Source organism: Moschus berezovskii, chromosome 10 (genome assembly GCF_049115385.1).
Source record: "Moschus berezovskii isolate FMDL1 chromosome 10, NW_MosBer_1.0, whole genome shotgun sequence".
NCBI lineage: Eukaryota > Metazoa > Chordata > Mammalia > Artiodactyla > Moschidae > Moschus > Moschus berezovskii.
Window position 1 is genome coordinate 42,507,415 of NC_142469.1, and position 21,656 is coordinate 42,529,070.

At 41.8% G+C, this 21,656-nt stretch overlaps 1 long non-coding RNA gene across 3 annotated transcripts in view; it reads left to right on the forward strand.

Annotated features, from left to right (window-relative positions):
* LOC129561191 (uncharacterized) overlaps positions 1-21,656 on the forward strand; it is a 166,196-nt gene that overhangs the window by 119,941 nt on the left and 24,599 nt on the right. Inside the window, exon 3 of one of the 3 annotated variants that reach the window (XR_016038494.1) lies at positions 216-287. The exons of the other annotated variants lie outside the window; for them this stretch is intronic. This is a non-coding gene — a long non-coding RNA (uncharacterized LOC129561191). Of the gene's footprint in view, positions 1-215; positions 288-21,656 lie in introns of those variants that run through there. 3 annotated transcript variants of the gene reach the window in all.

A 21,656-nucleotide genomic window follows, 5' to 3' on the forward strand; every position in this document is an offset into this window, starting at 1 on the left:
CCTAATTTTCAGGAACTGACTTCCGCAAACCTAACAAACATGACATGAAACACAATGCATATTGTGGCCCTCTTCTTTGCACCTCACTGAGAAGAGCATGATTTGGTCCACACACTAATTATTATCTTCCTCTTTACATATCACAATCTGGCCCAGCCTATGAAGCCTGAGTGTTCCAATGGAAATTACCTCATTTTTCTCTGTTCTTTTCACAGGTGTTAATGCAACTTGAGGACTAAATTGTTTATCCTTTGCTTTGTATCCAAGCAAACTTTGGATCCTTAAGGGTAAAGTGTGTATTCGATGTATAATTTTACACCTAACAGAGTCTAGCAGAGTGCTTGGCCCCAAGTAGGCAGTGATGAGCAGGCATTTCTTTATTGGTGAGGATATGTTACAGGATTTGAAATCTCATCCAGTATACAACTTTTGATAGGAGACAGAGAAGCAAGGGAATATTGGGGCAATTAGAAGATAGGAGATGAGCAAAAGGTAAATTGAAAAAAATGGGTTTAACCAGTTTAAACAAGGACAGGGAACTATAGTCAATATTTTGTAATACCCTGTAAGGGAAAATAATCTGAAAAAATATAGGCATGTGTAATTGAATCACTTTCCTGCATACCAGAAACTAACACAGGATTGTAAATGAGGTATATGTCAATATAAAAAAAAGATAAAGAAAAACTAGGTTTAGACATGACGAGTATGAAGAACTGAAATGAAGGATTAATTCAAACCCGCAGGTCAAATTCAAAGATCTGTAACAGGAGATTTTTTTAAAACCAGGAAAGAAACTGCTACAATTTAAATCAGTTGTCCAACAATCAAGTATCAAAGATGCAGTAAGATATGTGGAAAGAATGAAGAGACGGGAACTATTATTTCATGTGCATATTATGTGTCAGCATCTGGAAAAATGTTTTATATAAACAGTTTAAGGGAAAGGATGTGGTTTTCTGTTAAGCTACAGACAATGCAAGGGTGAAAGCAACTCTAGGGATGATATGTGGATTAAGGAAGATGGTGCATTTCTGTGATTTAAGTTCTGTGGTGTTTTTCCGCCCTCAATATTAGGAATTATAATGCAGGACAAAATATCTGCCAAAGCTTATTAAAAGAAAGCCTAAGAGTGCTGAAAAGAATAGCTAGTGACAGATAGCAGGAAATATTTTCTATATTATTGTAAGATTTGCAAGGCATGTGCATGATCTCTGCAATTCATAAGCAAACAGAGAAATCATGCTGGGTTCTTTGACTTCTATCAAGCTCATCAAAAAAAGTAGAACAAAATGAATTGCAAAGACATGTTTTTGAGGAGAGATGTTTGAACAATATATGAGACAACAAAATGAAAGATAAGTTAATAGCCATGATTTTTTTTTCCCTAGGAGGGGGCAGTCAAATAAATAGTCTTTTGTTTTTTTCCTAAGAGAAATGTGAATTCTAATGAATCTTAAACTATGTATCACCTTTGGGGAGCTATTAGTTTTTGTATGGAGTGGTTGATAGAATGGCATTTTCCTATTGAATCTAGATAAGAATAGGCCAACACTGTAATTGTTTTCAGAAGTTTGAAGTCACCAAAAACATATTTCAGTAGAGAATGTAAAAGAAAAATTGTGTTTAAACCGTGGGAAAAAATACAGAAGTGACATTTTGAAAGGGAATGGGGTGTCATTTAAAGTTATTTCAATGATAGAGGAAAATTCCACTGGCTTTGATTCTCACAGCAGATTCTCTTTCCTCCCCTAGTCTGTGTTATCATTGGGTTGGATAGTATGCAGGTAAATTCTTGCTGTTTTCATCCTTGACTTCCAATCAGTCTCAGGATTTGTTTTCACATGTACTATCAATCAATAGAGTAAAAGGCACACATTTATAAATAACTTGAACTTTCTTCTCCTCCTGGAGATTTAAGAAGCGAACTAGCTTAAAAAAATGCATAAGCCAGTCCAAACTTGGTCGATATCTGTTTTATTTCCTTAAGTCAATTTTGTCAACTGCCAAACAAAAAGAAATTGCGAATTTATTAACACTTGAATGCATAATTTACTCTCAGGCATGGAATGATCCAAAACAAACAAGCCAGTTTGTGTTTTTTAGTTATATGAATTTTTGAATATACTACCTCATAAATCTAATACTTTGCTGAACTTAAGGAAAAAAAGTGTTGACACTTAAGGGGTCCACCATTAATTATCTCCCACTGCAGACATCGTGACCTCCCTTTATTCTATAGTAGTTTTTCCCTCCTTATGGTGCTGTAAATATTTCATGTATTTCTTTCCCCTATTAGGTCTGCGGTGCTCCTCAGTGGGTATGGTCTCAGTAAATTTTCTAGGATACTCTGTCATTTCTATAAAGATGTTTGCTGTTACTTATTTTCTAATATAAATCTGTAGTTGGTATTAGTATATTCAACTCTGCTAATGAGGAAATAGAGCTTCAGGCAGGTTGATTTGTGGACATGGTCATCTCAGTTCCCAGTGACGTGCTTCTTTCGGGGGATTGGCTGTAAACCATGTTCTTTGCCTCTGCTTGTTCCTTTGTTGCAGGCTCATCTAGTAGGAATGATGCCATTTTCTGTGACTTCTGCCCTCATGATGCCTTGCCTGACTCTCCAGTCTGAATTGGGACCTCTAACCTCTCTTCTTCACCTTATACGTTCTCCTCAGCATTTGTAATAGTTTGGGGTTTTACCTTTGTGTGACTACTGATGTATGTGTCACAAACTCTCCTATAATCTCCATGAGGGAGGGAATTATGTTTCTAGCACCCACCACAGAAACAGATGCAGAGAGGGCACTCAGTAAATATTCTTGAAAGTATGAGTTAAGGTGAGATTCAAACCCAAGTCTGTACTACTCTAGAGTCATGGATTTACCCATTAAGGAGTGGTTGCAGGGCTCCCATGGTCAATCCTTGTATGTGGATTTTTGAGGGCTGCTGGCTACACATGCACTACCCTGCAGGCTGTATCCTGAATTGTTGTATTGAGACTAGATTCGAAGCTCTTTGAGCGCGTGTCCCATAGTTTACATTTATTGTAAGTAAAGCATACGGTTGGTTGGTCTTCAGTAAACACTGAATATCAAGAGCTGATCTTAAAGTGTACTCTATCACATAGCATTCTCTCTTTCATTAACAGCGTATTCCTACCACTGTTCCTTGGCATTCTCTGTTCTATTTTAATAGCTGATGATCATAATCATGATTGTGTCACCAGGCTGTGCATAGTGTAAATGTTTCCTTCTTTCTCCTTTATTTTAAGACATTTGAAGTGATTAAGCTTTCAAATCCTTGAAAAGGTGAACATCACTGTCTATGGCAAGCTGCATATTTTTATAATGTACCACACAACTCTGAAAGCAACACAGAAATTCAGAGTACTCAGACTGAAAAATGAACACTTTCTACATTTAAAAGTGAATGAGTTTTACATATTTTTGAAGTTACATACATTTTTCTTCCCATTTATAAGAACCAGAACCCAGAGCTGGGCACAAAGCAGGAGATTTAATACTATTCTGCTTTGGGTCTTTGTTGATTTTTCTTCCCACCCCCATCCCATCCCATCCCATCCACTCTATTCCTTTTGTTCTTCATAGTTTCGTGCTAACTTTGGAGCTGCAGACATGTCATAGATCACAGGTTTTTATATATGAGCTAAGAGCAAGAATGCTAAAATAATTTCTTTCTCAGGTCTTAAAGATAGATGGCAGGTCAAGACACTTGAGTTCATAGCCAAACATACTGAGGCACAGAGCAACATGGCAGTAATTTGAGTTGCAAGTGCCAAAAGTGCTTGTTCAGCACTAACAAGAAATAGGAGAACAGGATCAGTATAATCTCGTGGTCTTATTAAATTAAAAAAAAAAGCAGAATAATGCCAAGGTTATGACATGAACTGACAAGACCAAAAAAAAAAAAAAACAAAACAAAACTCAAAAAACAAAACACACACAACTCAGAGTTTTTCAGATGCTTCATCTTCTATTTGCAGGCATGCGAAAGAATAAAAATAAGCCCCATGGCATGAGTTATAGATGAAGTATCTGCCTTTAGCTTGGAATTTCCTGGCATTTTTCAGCTTGTGACACAGACTTGATGTGATTAAGCAAGGGCTTTTCTCCAAATGTAAAGTGTTTTTTTTTTGTTGTTGTTTCAAAGCTGAATCTAATATGCTCTAACTTTTTTTAAATGGGAGCAGATGCCTCTGTCTGTGAGCTGGCTACCAGACTCTCAGAAATAATTGGCGAGTGGAGGCCCGTTCTGGTAGAGGTTAGGGAAACAGTCCTCCATATTTGTCTTTTAGAACTACACGTTACCTCTGTGCTCCCAAGCAAAAGGGCCCATGTCCCTCCACAGGATGAGGCTGGGTAGGGGGTGGCTTCCCTTGGACTGGATTTTCTCTGGACTCCCTTGGAGAAGTCTCTGAAGAAGCACAGTCTTGGGGCCAAGCTCACCAGTGAGCAACAGCATCGCTGTCCCCAAGAGATGATAGAAAGAGGGTCAGGGGGCACCTCTAGCAGGGGAGTACAAGATTGTCAAAATTACTATTGTCATTTTCTTTTTCCTCAGCTGAAGGCATATTAAAAAGCAGAGACATTACTTTACCAACAAAGCTCCATCTAGCCAAAGCTCTGACTTTTCCAATAGTCATGTGTGGGTGTGAGAGTTGGACTATAAAGAAAGCTGAGCACCGAAGAATTGATGATTTTGACCTGTGGTGTTGAAGAAGACTCTTGAGAGTCCCTTGGACTGCAAGGAGATCCAACTAGTCCATCCTAAAGAAAATCAGTTTTGAATATTCATTGGAAGGACTGATGCTGAAGCTGAAACTCCAACACTTTGGCCACCTGATGCGAAGAACTGACTCATTGGAAAAGATCCTGATGCTGGGAAAGATTGAAGGTGGGAGGAGAAGCAGATGATGGAGGATGAGATGGTTGGATGGTATCACCGACGTGATGGACATGAGGTTGAGTAGGCTCGGGGAGTTGGTGATGGACAGGGAAGCCTGGTGTGCTGCAGTCCGTGGGGTCACAAAGAGTTGGACACGACTGAGCAACTGAACTGAACTGAACTGAAAGCTGAAGGCGTGCTAGAGAAATGGGGAGAGGTAGGCTGAGTGAAGTGGTGAACAGTCTGTCAATCTCCTGGATATGCCTGGGTCTGGTCCTGGGGCAGGGGCCGCCAGGATTCTCTGCATCCTTGGTATTTTGTGGGATGAGTCATGTAGGGATGGGAAATAGGGTTAGCTCCTGGTAAGTTCAGCCCCACCCCTGAGGTAGTGGCTGTCATCATCACTAAGGAGCACAGACTGGACTAGGAAACTCCATCCTGAGCAGCCAACAACAGATCATGGGGGGATGCAGAATAGGACCAGAGAGAAACCTTACGCTAGTCCTTCCTTCTGCAGGGAGAGTGGAGGGAGCTAAGGAATACGCCTTGCTTTCCTTTCAACTGCTGTGATCTTGAACATACTCAGTGAAGGTAAATATGTGCTTGAAACCATCTGGAAAAGGTCCCCTGCCCCTAAACTGTTCCAATGTCAAATGTCACCACTTAGTGATATATTTGCAATCATAAATAATGCTTTCATAATATTAATAATAATGATTATGCTTGAGTTTTCTTGGTTTTGGTTTTTGTGACTCTATTTTGTCACAAATCAAAAGATTTGTGGTTTCCCTGATTTTTGAGTATGTTAACCCATGATTATATCTACTTGCTTTTGGCTGGGAGTCATACAGACTCAAATACCATCCTTTTTACCATCTAGATCTCTCTCTCCAATAATAATCAAGCAATAATTCCATAAATCCAGTGAGGGTTGTAGGGAAGGAATCTATATCTCAGGTTAGATATAGATTGTGGTTTAATAAAATTATTTTTTCTACTTGTAGATCAGCTCTACAAAGGAAAGTAAGCTATTGACTGATGGAAGGGTTGCAAATTTATTTCAGTGGTCCATGACTAGGATCTCAAAGAATTCTTGTCCCGCTGATGTGACCATGCACACATCACCAAGCTTCTTGGGGCTGATTTGTTGTCCGTGTAAAAGAAGTGTGGACATGGTGGCCAACTGGGATAATTTCTAAGGTTCTTTCTGGGTCTGGGTCTGACACTCTATGGGGAAGTGATTCTTGAGGAGGAGGCAGGGGGCTTGAGAAGCACAGGATGTGGGGGCTGGCAAGGAGATTCGAAGTGGTGCAGAGTGTTTCAGATAAGTGGTTTTCTATTGATAAAGATCACATTTCTTTAAAAAGATTTGACTGGAATCTGTAATTCTTTGTTTTTGAGCCACGTTCTTTTGGGCTGACTATTTACAAAGAAACACCATCCATGGTCCTGGATAGTGTGTGTGTGTGTGTGTGTGTGTTATTTGGTCATTATCTTGTTTTGGCTCCTCTGAAGTCTAGCCACTCAAAATGTACATCTTTGCTAGTTTCTTGACTTTAGAGGTTATAATGGCTATGGTTAAATACATATTTAGGCACATTAAAACTTTACATTAAGGAAAGCAAAAGGACTTGAAAATTTGGGGGGCTAAAATAAAACTTATTTGGTAACTGGTTTTACCACCCACTCACTTTTCTGAATACTTATAAACCATCCATTCAATAAAGAATTTATACATGAAAATGTTACGTCAGAAGCTACAGGGTGCTTTGAGACTTTAAGCACCAACAATCACATGGTCCTTGACACTTACAGTTCAGACAGAATAGTATAAATGTCATGCAGAAATGTGCTAAAATTGATTTAAGGCCATGCTCTAGTATATGACCTGTAAAAACATTTGAAACCCCTAAAATATGAAACCTGAAAGTCCACAGAAGCAGCTCAATCTAACAACACCTTCACAGACAATATTTAACTTGGTAAAATGTTGATAACATTAAGGAATTAGTCATGGAAAAATCATTGCACTTTCCCTTAGAAACTTTAAAAAAATGATGGACCTAAAAGAGTTATAGACTCTGACACACAGGGACTGAGTGGGAAGGTAGGGAAATTTTCTGGAAGAGCAGAATCACTTAGCAGTGGGCTATCAAAGGTGACATACGGCAGAATTCCGTCCGTCCGTCCGTCCGGTCGCTCAGTCGTGTCCGACTCTTTGCGACCCCGTGTACTGTAGCCTATCAGGCTTCTCCGTCCATGGGATTCTCCAGGCAAGAATACTGGAGTGGGTTACCATTTCCTTCTCCAGGGGATCTTCCCGACCCAGGGATCGAACCCAGGTCTCCCGCATTGGAGGCAGATGCTTTAACCTCTGAGCCACCAGGGAAGCCTAGTCACTCCCTTTTAACGCTCCTAAAGTGTTTTCTTGGGGCCCGTTACAGCCGTAACCAAAGATCTCACCTGTAATACATTCAGCTGTGAACATGACTGTCTCTCCTATCCTCTGATGACTCCTCAAGGAAGGGAATAGGGTCATCTCCCCTCCAGAACTACTGTTCCAAAGACTAAAAGTCAGACCACTGAAACCACTCATTCCTGTTAGTCTCTGAACTAGCTTGCCCAACTACCTGAAATTTTCACTCAGAAGTATAATTATCATCTCTACTTGATGTCATAAACAGAGCTCTTGCTTTCCACCTCAACTTCCGAATTGGCTGTGTCTCCATTTCAGTAGTTGGCACAATTCTCCACCTAGTCGTTCAATCCAAACCCCCAAAACTATCCTTGATTCTTTTTGCTTTTTGCAGCCCATCCTCTGATTCTTCAGCACCATCAGCAAAACTTATCCTGAAACCACCCACTCTTCTTTCCTTCTTATGGCCACTTTGCTGCTGCTGCTGCTTAGTTGCTTCAGTCGTGTCTGACTCTGTGCGACCCCATAGATGGCAGCCGAACAGGCTCTGCCATCCCTGGGATTCTCCAGGCAAGAACACTGGAGTGGGTTGCCATTTCCTTCTCCAATGCATGAAAGTGAAAAGTGAAAGTGAAGTCACTCAGTCGTGTCCGACTCTTCGCGACCCCATGGACTGCAGCCTACCAGGCTCCTCCGTCTATGTCTATGGGATTTTCCAGGCAAGAGTACTAGAGTGGGGTGCCATTGCCTTCTCTGCATGCTATCATAGTAGTCTTCAATTTGGCTTGAATTAAAGTGGCCATACGGAGAAGGCAATGGCATATCACTCCAGTACTCTTGCCTAGAAAATCGCATGGACAGAGGAGCCTGGTGGGCTGCAGTCCATGGGGTCTCGAAGAGTCGGACACGACTGAGCGACTTCACTTTCACTTTTCACTTTCATGCATTGGAGAAGGAAATGGCAACCCACTCATGTTCTTGCCTGGAGAATCCCAGGGACGGCGGAGCCTGGTGGGCTGCCGTTTATGGGGTCGCAAATAGTCGGACACAACTGAAGTGACTTAGCAGCAGCAGCAGCAGCATGATAGCATGTTTCAGTTTCTATGCTCAAACCATTCTCCATGCAGTAGCCAGAGTGATCTTTTGAAAAGTTAGACCTGAGTAGGGCACTTTGGTAGTATACCCTTCACTGGATTCCTGTTGCATTTAGAATAAAATACGAAACTTATTCCAGAGGTGTGCTCTGGCATGTCTTGCTGTGTGCCCTGGCATGTCTTAGTTCTTTGACTTCCTCTTGAACTAGACCACCCATCACTCACTGTCCTTTAGTCACACAGGCCATCTCTGGTTGTGAACATAGGACTCCATCATTCACTTGTTTTCTTTAGCAGCAGATTCTCGGCTTCATGAACCTCAGGGGGCTGGCTCCTTCATATCAGTCTGCTGTCAGCCCAAATGTCTATTTTTTAGTGAGTTCTTAACTGACCGTCCAGCCTAAATTAGCATCCACCCCCATACCCTTTATCTCTATTACATCCACCTGTTTTGTTTTACTTGGAGCATTTATCACTAGTAAACATTATTATTTGTTCATTTTTTCTGTGGTTAATTATTATTTTCAGCTGTGTCCCTCACATGGAAGGCCTATATGAGCAGGAAAACTTGCCTGTTTTGTTCTTCACTGAAGTCAGTCCTAGAAGAGCACCCAGGTCATAGTTGTTCAGTTGCCAAGTCGTGTCCAACTCTTTGTGACTCCAAAGACTGTCACCCGCCAGGCTTCCCTATCCTTCACTGTCTCCCAGGATTTGGTTAAATTCATGTCCATCGAGTCAATGATGCTACCCACTGACATGGGGTGCCATGCCCTCCTCGAGAGGAACTTTCTAACCCAAGGATCAAATCAGCATCTCTTATGTTTCCTTCATTGGCAGGCAGATTCTTAATCACAAGAGCCACCTATGAAGATCTTAGGACATAGTTCAGTTCAGTTCAGTTCAGTTCAGTCACTCAGTCGTGTCCGACTCTTTGTGACCCCGTGAATCACAGCACGCCAGGCCTCCATGTCCATCACCAACTCCTGGAGCTCACTCAAATTCATATCCATCGAGTCGGTGATGCCATCCAGCCATCTCATTCTCTGTCATCCCCTTCTCCTCCCGCCCCCAATACTTCCCAGCATCAGAGTCTTTTCCAGTGAGTCAACTCTTTGCATGAGGTGGCCAAAGTATTGGAGTTTCAGCTTTAGTATCAGTCCTTCCAATGAACACCCAGGATTGATCTCCTTTAGAATGGACTGGTTGGATCTCCTTGCAGTCCAAGGGACTCTCAAAAGTCTTCTTCAGCACCACAGTTCAAAAGCATCAATTCTTCGGCAATCAGCTTTCTTCACAGTCCAACTCTCACATCCATACATGACCACGGGAAAAACCATTGCCTTGACTAGACGGACCTTGGTTGGCAAAGTAATGTCTCTGCTTTTTAATACACTATCTAGGTTGGTCATAACTTTCCTTCCAAGGAGTAAGCGTCTTTTAATTTCATGGCTGCAGTCAGCATCTGCAGTGATTTTGGAGTCCAAAAAAATAAAAGTCTGACACTGTTTCCACTGTTTCCCCATCTATTTCCCATGAAGTGATGGGACCAGATGCCATGATCTTTGTTTTCTGAATGTTGAGCTTCAAGCCAACCTTTTCACTCTCCTCTTTCACTTTCATCAAGAGGCTTTTTAGTTCCTCTTCACTTTCTACCATAAGGGTGGTATCATCTGCATATCTGAGGTTATTGATATTTCTCCCAGCAATCTTGATTCCAGCTTGTGCTTCTTCCAGCCCAGCATTCCTCATGATGTACTCTGCATATAAGTTAAATAAGAAGCAGGGTGACAATATACAGCCTTGACGTACTCCTTTTCCTCAGTTCAGTTCAGTTGCTCAGTCGTGTCTGACTCTCCACGACCCCATGAATCACAGCACGCCAGGCCTCCCTGTGCATTACCAACTCCCGGAGTTCACTCAAACTCATGTCCATCGAGTCGGTGATGCCATCCAGCCATCTCATTCTCTGTCGTCCCCTTCTCCTCCTGCCCCCAACCTTTCCCAGCATCAGAGTCTTTTCCAGTGAGTCAACTCGTCACATGAGGTGGCCAAAGTATTGCAGTTTCAGCTTTAGCATCAGTCCTTCCAATGAACACCCAGGATTGATCTCCTTTAGAATGGACTGCTTGGATCTCCTTGCAGTCCAAGGGACTCTCAAGCATCTTCTCTAACACCACAGTTCAAAAGCATCAGTTCTTTGGCGATCAGCTTTCTTCACAGTCCAACTCTCACATCCATACATGACCACGGGAAAAACCATATCGTGCTCCATAAATAAAGGATGCCTGAATAAATGAATCCATCCATATTTCCAGCTCCATTCCTGAACTCTGCCTTCAGTGAGAAGTGTATGATGACCCTTTGGGTATGGAAATTAGTGAGGGTGGTGAGAGAAGACAAGAAAGGTATAAAGTGTGGCCTTGTTTCCTTTACCTGTCTCACCCCTCCTCAAGACATCAGAGTGTGTGGGAGGTGAGCTACATGATATTGTTGGGAGGTCCGAGCAGCCCCTTCTCATCTCACTTTGGTTAGTATCATAGTTTGACCAATGAGATCAAAAGTGACAAATTAGGAGTAGAAAAGGAAGTTTAAAGTTCATATCCCGAACTTCTCAGGAGTTATTTTACTGGGCTCACCATTCTTATTGGTTTAGATGAAATTGAGGGTGTCTTGGAAGGCTGATCTTGTTCCTGGGCCTCTGGATACAGGGAAATTGCTTTGGTGCATTTAGATGAGTTTCTCTGATCTACACACATGCACATGCATATGCGTGTGCGTACACACACACACACACACACACACACACACACACACACAGTGGAAGGCCTTGACTTTCAGAGGGCACTTACATTTATATAATTTGGGACATACCAGGACTCTATCTCTGATATCTAAAAGCTTGAAATATATTTGGGAAGGTGACATATGCACAAGGAATATGAGATACTTATTTAAGGAAAAGACTTAAATACTACAAATTGTTACAATGTATGTGAACAGTGATGACTCAAAAAGCAAAGAGAAATAACTATGACTGGATGGCATCACTGACTCTGTGGACATGAGTTTGGGTGTACTCCGGGAGTTGGTGATGGATAGGGAGGCCTGGCGTGCTGTGATTCATGGGGTCGCGGAGAGTCGGACACGACTGAGCGACTGAACTGAACTGAAAAATTATTAGGTCTTCATCCACATTTTCCCAAGCTATGTAAAACCATAAGGGATTCAGTGAGGCTGCAGGAAATAGTTTTCTCAATACACTAGAATTAAATATTCACCAGTGTTTTTTTTGCTACTTGTTGCAAGATCTGAAGTTGAATCACATTCAATTAGTAACAGTTAACATAACTCATGTCCATCGAGTCAGTGATGCCCCAGCCATCTCATTCTCTGTCATCACCTTCTCCTCTTGCCCCCAATCCCTCCTAGCATCAGAGTCTTTTCCAGTGAGTCAACTCGTCGCGTGAGGTGGCCAAAGTATTGGAGTTTCAGCTTTAGCATCAGTCCTTCCAATGAACACCCAGGATTTGGATCTCCCTGCAGTCCAAGGAACTCTCAAGAGTCTTCTCCAGCACCGCAGTTCAAAAGCATCAATTCTTCGGCGAACAGCTTTCTTCACAGTCCAACTCTCACATCTATACATGACCACTGGAAAAACCATAGCCTTGACTAGACGAACCTTTGTTGGCAAAGTAATGTCTCTGCTTTTTAATACGCTATCTAGGTTGGTCATAACCTTCCTTCCAAGGAATATGCGTCTTTTAATTTCATGGCTGCAATCAGCATCCGCAGTGATTTTGGAGCCCCAAAAAATAAAGTCTGACACTGTTTCCACTGTTTTCCCATCTATTTCCCATGAAGTGATGGGACCAGATGCCATGATCTTTGTTTTCTGAATGTTGAGCTTCAAGCCAACCTTTTCACTCTCCTCTTTCACTTTCATCAAGAGGCTTTTTAGTTCCTCTTCACTTTCTGCCATAAGGGTGGAGTTTGAGTGAACTCCAGGAGTTGGTGATAGACAGGGAGGCCTGGTGTGCTGTGATTCATGGGGTCACAAAGAGTCGGACACGACTGAGCGACTGAACTGAACTGAACTGCATATAACCAATATGTCAATTAAATTTTAAAATAATGAACTAATGGATAGAGTGTTTTAATATTAAGATTTTTAGAAGAAAAAGTATTTGTCTTTCTGCAGACATATTTATCTCTTCACTTTTTAGAACCTATTTTCCAAATAGAGATCATATAATTCCTTTATTATTTTTCTCACATAACTTGCCCTTCTTTACCTATTAGAAAGAAAGAGAAATCAACATAAATTTATTTTCTTTTAGGTTCAGAGGCTCTAATGAAAATCTTGGAAAGAGAGAAATTTGAAACCAATTGTTTCATGGTAATTGTGGGTTTATCTGGTAACTTTCAGGGCTCTGTAGGTGGCTCAGTGGTAAAGAATCCACCTGCCAATGCAGGAGACACATGAGACACAGTTTTGATCCCTGGGTCAGGAAGATCTCCTTGAGGAGGAAATGTCAACCCACTCTGGTATTCATGCCAGGAAAATTCCTTGGAGAGAGGAGCCTGATGAGCTACGGTCCATGGGGTTGCAAAGAGTCAGACCAGGCACACACGCTGGTAACTCTGAGCTCTTGGTATCACCCAAGATCACTTTGCACATAAATGTACACTACTGTGGGTACATAATTGTGGATGAGATCCTGACTTGCTCTGGTTTATCAAACAAGCTTTTGCAATGTGCTATGCACTGTTCTCCACAGCTCTTCTGTAAGCTGGCTGGCCCTCCTTAAGAGCTTCCTTTCCAAGTTGCACAGGCTCTTTCAAATCATTACACAACATTGTTAGTCTTGTACAGACTTTGCCTTCATGCTCTTTAGGACTTTATTGCTCTAAAATGATCTAATTTTTAAAAGGAAAATCCCTGTGACTTGAGGAAAATGCAGGACAAAGTAACTTGGTTAATATAAACTCTTCTCCGAAAAAGATAAAGAAGACCTGCCATTTGATTATTTAGGCAAATTTGACATATTTCAGCCTTCATTCACTTACACTTCTTCAATAGGTAATTTTTTATCAAAGACTACTAGGTCAAGAATTTCTAGGGTCATCCCTGCATAAGATATTTGTGGGCTGAGTAGCTTTTATAATTGACTTCTTTATCAGAAAGACTTCATAGGCAGCTGCATATTTTATTGCCTTTCCCCATTCTAGTTAACAAGGGAGAATAATCCATTGAGAAATGCATAAATACATATTCAGCTTATACTGTGGCAATTTAAAAAGTGTTTCTGGAAATGCCATGAACATTTTATGGATTGTGAACTCTTTCAATTTTCAAATTTATAACATAACCGTAAAAGTTTTGAAGACCTTTAGGGAAAAAGAAAAAGCTCACTTCTTCCTTAAAACTTATGTCTGAAACTGATTAGTCTCATGAAATGTCCCTTTATGTAGGAGAAAACTTTAGAAAACCTAGGACTTAGGATTGAGTCAAGACCATTTATATCGTAAGTCATGTTTGTTTATACCTGGCATAGTCACCCTGGCTTAGACATCTTTTATGATCCCTGTTTTTAAGTGGTTAGTGTACAGAGCTGTGTGTATAGGAGAGCATTCAGTGTTTATGTTTGTCCTGGCAAGTCACTTCAGTGGATTCTCCCAGGGTAAGAGGGGAGAAGTACCTGAAGCCTTTACTGGATGTGTATCTAACCTGTTCCCAGAACAGACAGGGTGCCTTTTAAGGCAACTGCTGAGATGTATCCTGTCAACTCTTAGCATAGCTCAGTACTGTTTGCTAGTTTTCAGTATTATTCATTAGATATAATTAATTTTATTTATATATAATGCAATGATATTCCTATTTTTACTGCTTCCTGGAGCTATTCCCAGCAAAAGCTTAATTTGCATAACAAGTACACTGTTTCATCTTTATGTGACTTTCTTTCCCTTTGTGAGGTCCTTCATATACATAGTGTGCTTGCAGATTAAAAAACTCTTGGCATAGCAAAGCCATTGCTATTTATTTACTTTAAACAGAAACTCAAGAAAAATACTGATTAACTACAGTGGGACTTTCTTCCTATTTTAGCATGACTATGCTTTTGAACTGTGGTGCTGGAGAAGACTCTTGAGGGTCCCTTGGACTGCAAGGAGATCCAACCAGTCCATTCTAAAGGAGATCAATCCTGGGTGTTCATTGGAAGGACTGATGCTAAAGCTGAAACTCCAATACTTTGGCCACCTCACGCGACGAGCTGACTCACTGGAAAAGAGTCTGATGCTGGGAAGGATTGAGGCCAGGAGTAGAAGGGGACGACAGAGAATGAGATGGCTGGATGGCATCACCAACTCGATGGACATGAGTTTGAGTGAACTCTGGGATTTGGTGATGGACAGGGAGGCCTGGCATGCTGTGATTCATAGGGTCGCAAAGAGTTGGACATGACTGAGCGACTGAACTGAACTGAACTGATGACTATTAATGTAAATAGAGAGTTCCAGAAAAGCATCTACTTATGTTTAACTGACTATGCCAAAGCCTTTGACTGTGGATTGCAACAAACTGGGAAATTCTTAATGAGATGGGAACACCAGACCACCTTATCTACCTCCTGAGAAATCTGTATGCAGGTAAAGAAGCAACAGTTAGAACTGGACATGGAACAACAAACTGGTTCCAAATCAGGAAAGGAGTACGTTAAGGCTGTATATTGTCACCCTCCTTATTTAACTTATATTCAGAGTACATCATGTAAAATACCAGGCTGGATGAAGCACAAGCTGGAATCAAGATTGTCAGAAGAAAGATCAATAACCTCAGATATGCAGATGACACCACCCTTATGGCAGAAAGGGAAGAAGAACTAAAGAGCCTCTTGATGAAAGTGAAAGAGGAGAGTGAAGAAGTTGGCTTAAAACTCAACATTCAGATAACTAAGATCATGGCATCTGGTCCCATCACTTCATGGGAAATAAATGGAGAAACAATGGAAATAGTGACAGATTTTATTTTTTTGGGCTCCAAAAATCACTGCAGATGGTGACTGCAGCCATGAAATTAAAAGATGCTTGGTCCTTGGAAGAAAAGTTATGACCATCCTAGACAGCATGTTACAAAGCAGAGACATTACTTTCCCAGCAAAGGTCCGTCTAGTCAAAGCTATGGTTTTTCCAGTAGTCATGTATGGATGGGAGAGTTGGACCATAAGGAAAGCTGAGCTCCAAAGAACTGATTGTTTTGAACTGTGGTGTTGGAGAAGACTTTTGAGAGTCCCTTGGACTGCAAAGAGATCAAACCAGTCAATTCTAAAGGAGATCATCCTAAATATTCATTGGAAGGACTGATACTGAAGCTCCAGTACTTTGGCCACCTGATGTGAAGAACTGACTCATTTGAAAAGGCCCTGATGCTGGGAAAGATTGAGGGCAGGAGAAGAAGGGGACGACAGGATGAGACGGTTGGATGGCATGACTGACTTGATGGACATGAGTCTGAGCAGGCTCCGGGAGTTGGTGATGGACAGGGGAGCCTGACATGCTGCAGTCCATGGGGTCACAAAGAGTCAGACACGACTGAGTGACTGAACTGAGTGTGACTACAGATGTGTGTGTATAAGTTTTTTCTTTCTTTCTCTATCCTATAGTAGTAAAAATAATGTAGACTTCAGAATACAGAAAGAAATTCTTGGTAATTTAAATCTTTACTTGCTCATCTTAAATTGACTTTGCTTGCTAGTTTTAAATTGGTATATATAATTGTTAAAGTGCAGGATCATTATATAACTCCAATCCATGAACATGAGTTCACATCAGAAACAACTGAAAGGTAAAGAGAAGGAACGGTATGATAGAGCACAGCTGATGTGACCAGTCTTAATATTTCTATATTTCAAAATCCTAAGAGATCTTTGGTTCAAGGGTTCCTGCATGGTGGCGGGCTTATGTTTGAGGGAGGGTGGCACTCTTTCTATTATTTCTATAATGAAAAGTGTTTTAGTTCCCAGATTTCCCTATTCTTTGTGAGTGAAAAGAAACGGGACTTCTATTTTACACATTTATTCATTCCCATTGTGTTTCTGATGTTTTTGTTAACTGTGAGACAATGTAGATAGTCTATAAGGTACACGTAATTTCTATCTCTGAGGTGCAGAAACCGGGGTTCAAAGAAGATTAGCAAATGATCATGGCCACAGTTATTAAGAAAAAACTGGAACTTACATGTAGGTCTCTGATTATAAAATCCAGATTCTTTCTTTTGTGGGATGCTGTCAGTGAACCCAGGGCCTTTCGCCTTCTTTCATTATTCTTCGGGCTTTAAATACTTGATCATCCTTTAACATTTTTCTGAATGCACCCCCAAGTTTTCTAAGTTCCATTAAGGGTGAGACCGAGGTCTGTCAGAGCCCTCTAATAAAGGAAAAATTCATCTCTGAAAGAAGGTCCTACCTGGGGCATAGAACACCGTATAACATAGTTCTTCAAACATTTTCAGTGAAGCAGAGTTAATATAAATGCCAAGATCAGGCTTTTAAAGTGGAGCAGCGAGGGAATGAATGCCCCCATTGGCCATCTGAGGCCCAAGGACAGTGGTCAATTTGGCTTTAACCATTCAGTTTGTAGCTTTATATGGAGTCAGGGGCCTGGCCTGAGGAAACTCAAGGAAACTGAGACTTAACTGGATTTAAACTGAATTTATCTGATGAGTTTGGGGAATCAAAATGCCCAATTTGATTTGCCTGTGGGTTTATTTGGCTTTGGGGGTGGGTGAAGGTGTTAGTGCTAGAGCCTTTGTGTGATGGCAATTTCCCTGAACTTACCTGTTGTCCAGGGTGCGCAGACTGAGGGGCTGTGGTAAAACGGAAGAAGCTGGAAGGTCTCTATGAGCTCGTGAGAGGGAGGGGTGACAGGGTTTGCAGTGACTCCGTGCGGCATGGTGTGGGGGTAGAATGGTCTCCCATGTCTGTGGGGAGTGTAGCACACTCTGGCATAAGCAGCTGGCCGTGTCAGGGGCATCAGGGCCTCTTTCCAGGAGCATTGAAGGTACTGTCAGCGATGGTGGAGGCCTGGCATGTTGGTGAGGGATAGAGGAGCATTAGGAAGGAATGGCCTGAGGCCTATAGTCCATTTCAGTGGCATATCTGAGATGGCTTCCTGGACTCCCAGAAATATTCGGAGGAGACGTTGCAGGGACATCATCACCCTGTGTGTGGAAGTGGGTCAGGTTTGGCTTATTACTTTTATCTCCTAACCTGACCACAGCTGCATCCATGACACAGTAGGCCAGAGGGACATTTGGGTCATGATTAATGGAGAGTGTTAAGAATTCAAGGAAACCGGAGGGTAATAGGTCTCCACATTGCAAGGGAAGGACCCACTGTTTTCTGACCATGGCTTGTTGCTGGTGATACAGTACAATGACCTGTCACGTGGCTTCTGGGACTCTACCCTGAAAGCCTTAGTCAGCTCCAGGTTTCCTTCAGAAGGGAAAGAGTTTGTATTGTTTCTTTTGTACTTTTAAGACACTCAAACCAAAGTCTTTTCTGTTTTCTGTCTTGTGCTTTATGTAACCAGAAGTTACTACTGTGTCAGAATACATTAATGAAGAGAATACCTTCAAGACTGCAGTTTTTGCTATTGGTTGATTTTGTATGTGTGTGTCTCAATTCAAAATTCCTCCTGTGCAGTTTCTGTGTAGAAGAGTTGTGTGTGTGTGTTTTCTTTTTTTAAAGGTACAAAATGTTTTTGAGGTACAAAATGTTTTCAATTCAGTTCACTCGCTCAGTCGTGTCCGACTCTTTGCGACCCCATGAATCACAGCACGCCAGGCCTCCCTGACCATCACTAACTCCCAGAGTTCACTCAAACTCATGTCCATCAAGTCGGTGATGCTATCCAGCCATCTCATTCTCTGTCATCCCCATCTCCTCCTACCCCCAATCCCTCCTAGCATCAGAGTCTTTTCCAGTGAGTCAACTAGTTGCATGAGGTGGCCAAAGTATTGGAGTTTCAGCTTTAGCATCAGTCCTTCCAATGAACACCCAGGATTGATCTCCTTTAGAATGGACTGGTTGGATCTCCTTGCAGTCCAAGGGACTCTCAAGAGTCTTCTCCAGCACCACAGTTCAAAAGCATCAATTCTTCGGTGATAAGGTACCTTAAATGTTGAATATGGTGTAACTTCAATCATCTCATCAGAAATTCTGTTGATTGTTGGGGAAGAGTTAGTCCAGCTTATATCTTGTTGACCTATGATCAGGACATCAACTACCTCTGCAAAAGGTCCAGTATAATTACAGATTCAATAGAAAACCTAAAATAAAGAGGAAGAGGAAAAGCTGGAACAGGGCAAAATGTGTGTATGTGGAGACCCAAGTTGTATATCTCCCTTCTCAGCTCCAGGTGGTGCCTAGAATCCTCAGTCAGTTTTTTTTAACATGCATCCCTCCAAAATGGATTAAAAGAAATGATGTATAGTGAGAGTATCTAAGACCAGAGCTTTAGAAATATGAGTGAGAAACCTGTGGTTAGACAATGGCAGATGACTCTAGGATGAAAATATGACTGTTTATTTCAGTTATACTTCATGTAGGAAATAAAAAACTTTCTCTCTTATTTTGGTAAGGCAAGATATTTAACCCAGCACTTTCCAGAATGTGTTCTGAGAAGTATCAGTCTGGCCAGATGCCAACCAGAAACCAGTTTTTCAGAGTTTCATAAGTTTGGGAGGTACTGTTACAAAAAGCAAATCACATTTAGGCACCCCTAGAATTTGCAATGGAAAAGGCAATGGCACCCCACTCCAGTACTCTTGCCTGGAAAATCCCATGGATGGAGGAGCCTGGTTGGCTACAGTCCATGGGGTCGCTAACAGTCAGACACAACTGAGCGACTTCACTTTCACTTTTCACTTTCATGCATTGGAGAAGGAAATGGCAACCCGCTCCAGTGTTCTTGCCTGGAAAATCCCAGGGATGGGGAGCCTGGTGGGCTGCTGTCTATGGGGTCGCACAGAGTTGGACACGACTGAAGCGACTTAGCAGCAACAGCAGCAGAATTTGGAAGACTTTAATAAACCAATATATTCTATAACCCCCAATCAGGGGAAATAGCTCACACACACTCTGCTTTTCTCTGAGGTCATTTTTAGGGGCGCGAAACCACTCTGAGAAATGTGGGTTTGCTCAGCAAGAAGGAGTAACTCAACCAGGCAAATTAAGGATCAAGACAACTAACAGAAAAACTAACTTTCCTATTGAAATCATTAGCAAATGAAACAGTGATAGGATTCTTCATGGCTACATATTTTCATCTGAGTTAGTTTCCAAAAAGTTACCTAGAACAAGCTCCTCTTAAATGTAAGATACTGGTTTTGGTGCTCATAAAAACTTCCTAGAAAATCAAGCTTTTACACTAAAACTATAAAATTGACCTGAAGAAGTTACTGTTCCTCCTTCAAATGAAAGTTTTCACTTAGTCGTGTCCCGCTCTTTGTGATCTCATGGACTGTTGCCTGCCCAGCTCCTCTGTCCGTGAAATTTTCCAGGCAAGAGTACAGGAGTCAGTTGCCATTTCCTTCTCCAGGGAATCTTCCCAATCGAGGCATAGAACCCTGGTCTCCTGTATTGCAGGGAGATTCTTTACCAACTGAGCCTCCTTAGGAGATCTAAGAAACATAGAAGATGGCTGAGGATGTTTCTAGATGATAAGAGAAGAATTAGCAGGTGTCATGTGAGTGCTGACATTATCTCTTGATTGCTGAGACATCTATTTCAGAGACATCCATCTCAAATAAACATATTGCCAGCTATATGACACAGTGACCCATAAAACAACTAGGAAGAAACCAGGTTGCCCCACTCATTAAGTTCCCCTTTTAGAAAGCCCTGTATAACTTAGCTAGCTATCTGCTTGAGTGATCCTGCTTATCCCTTCTTGCATTCTAAATCCCCTTATTTTTACTTTTTTTTAATCTGCCAATAAAGAATGAACCTGTGAAACCGTGAAAGAAAATGAAAGTTGTTCATTTGTGTCCAACTTTTGTGACCCCCATTGACTATACAGTCCATGAAATTCTTTAGGTCAGAATACCAGGGTGGGTAGCTGTTCCCATCTCCAGGGGATCTTCCCACCCAGGGATCGAACCCAGGTCTCCCATATTTCAGGTGGATTCTTTACCAGCTGAGTCACCAGGGAAGCCCAAGAATACTGGAGTGGGTAGCCTATCCCTCCCTCAGGGGATCTTCCAGACCCAGGAATCGAACCAGGGTCACCTGCATTGCAGGCAGATTCTTTACCAGCTGAGCTCCCTGGGAAGCCCTTGTGAAACCCTAGGTGCCCCACTCTCCAACCCCAGTAAAGGCAGAGACTTAAGTCTCCACTGCCTCAGTTTCTCTCTGTGACCTCACTGTGTGCCTCATGGATGTTCTGGGTACTCCTCTGAATGAATCTTGTTCTTCAGTTTCCTAATGATTTTTTTGTGTGGGTGTGTCTTGTAGTCATAATGATCTCAGGGACTGGCCCAGCCACAACACTGGGAAAAACTGGGGGAAATGTCTGTTGGAGGCTCACCCCAACACGTATGGTCCAGGGGTTTACCCCAGCATTTTTAGTTGATAGCATTACTATCTATAGGCTGAAACTTCCCCCAGTAGCTCAGCAGTAAAGAATCCACCTGCAATGCAGGAGACGTGGGTTCAGTCCCTGCATTGGGAAGATCACCTGAAGGAGGAAACCCACTCCAGAATTCTTGCCTGGAGAATCTCATGGACAGAGGAACTTGGCAGTTTACGGTCCATGGTGTTGCAAGATTTGGACACAAACTGAAGCGATTGAGCATGCACAATGGTGGTAAGTAATGTGACTTAGGAATTCTCTCTCTACATAGAAGTCAGTCCCTCCCAACATTTTCAATCCCCAATATTGGGGCATATCCTTCAGGGCTGAGAACATGGAATTTCCAGGTTCTGCTTGGTGCTTGTCTAGATAGATTGCTACAGGTGTTGAATGCCAGGCTGGTTTCAAGATTTGTCTTCTGGGGAATCTGTAAATTGCTTTATGTACCAAAGGAACAGAACTTGATAATGTCCGAAGACAGCTGAAGTAGAAGTTTATTTTAAAAATCCATTATGCGAGAAATTCTAACTCAAAAGCAATAATTAAGACACATTTAGAAAATCAGGCAAATGTGCTCTATAAGACAATGCAGAAGGGAGACTACTAGA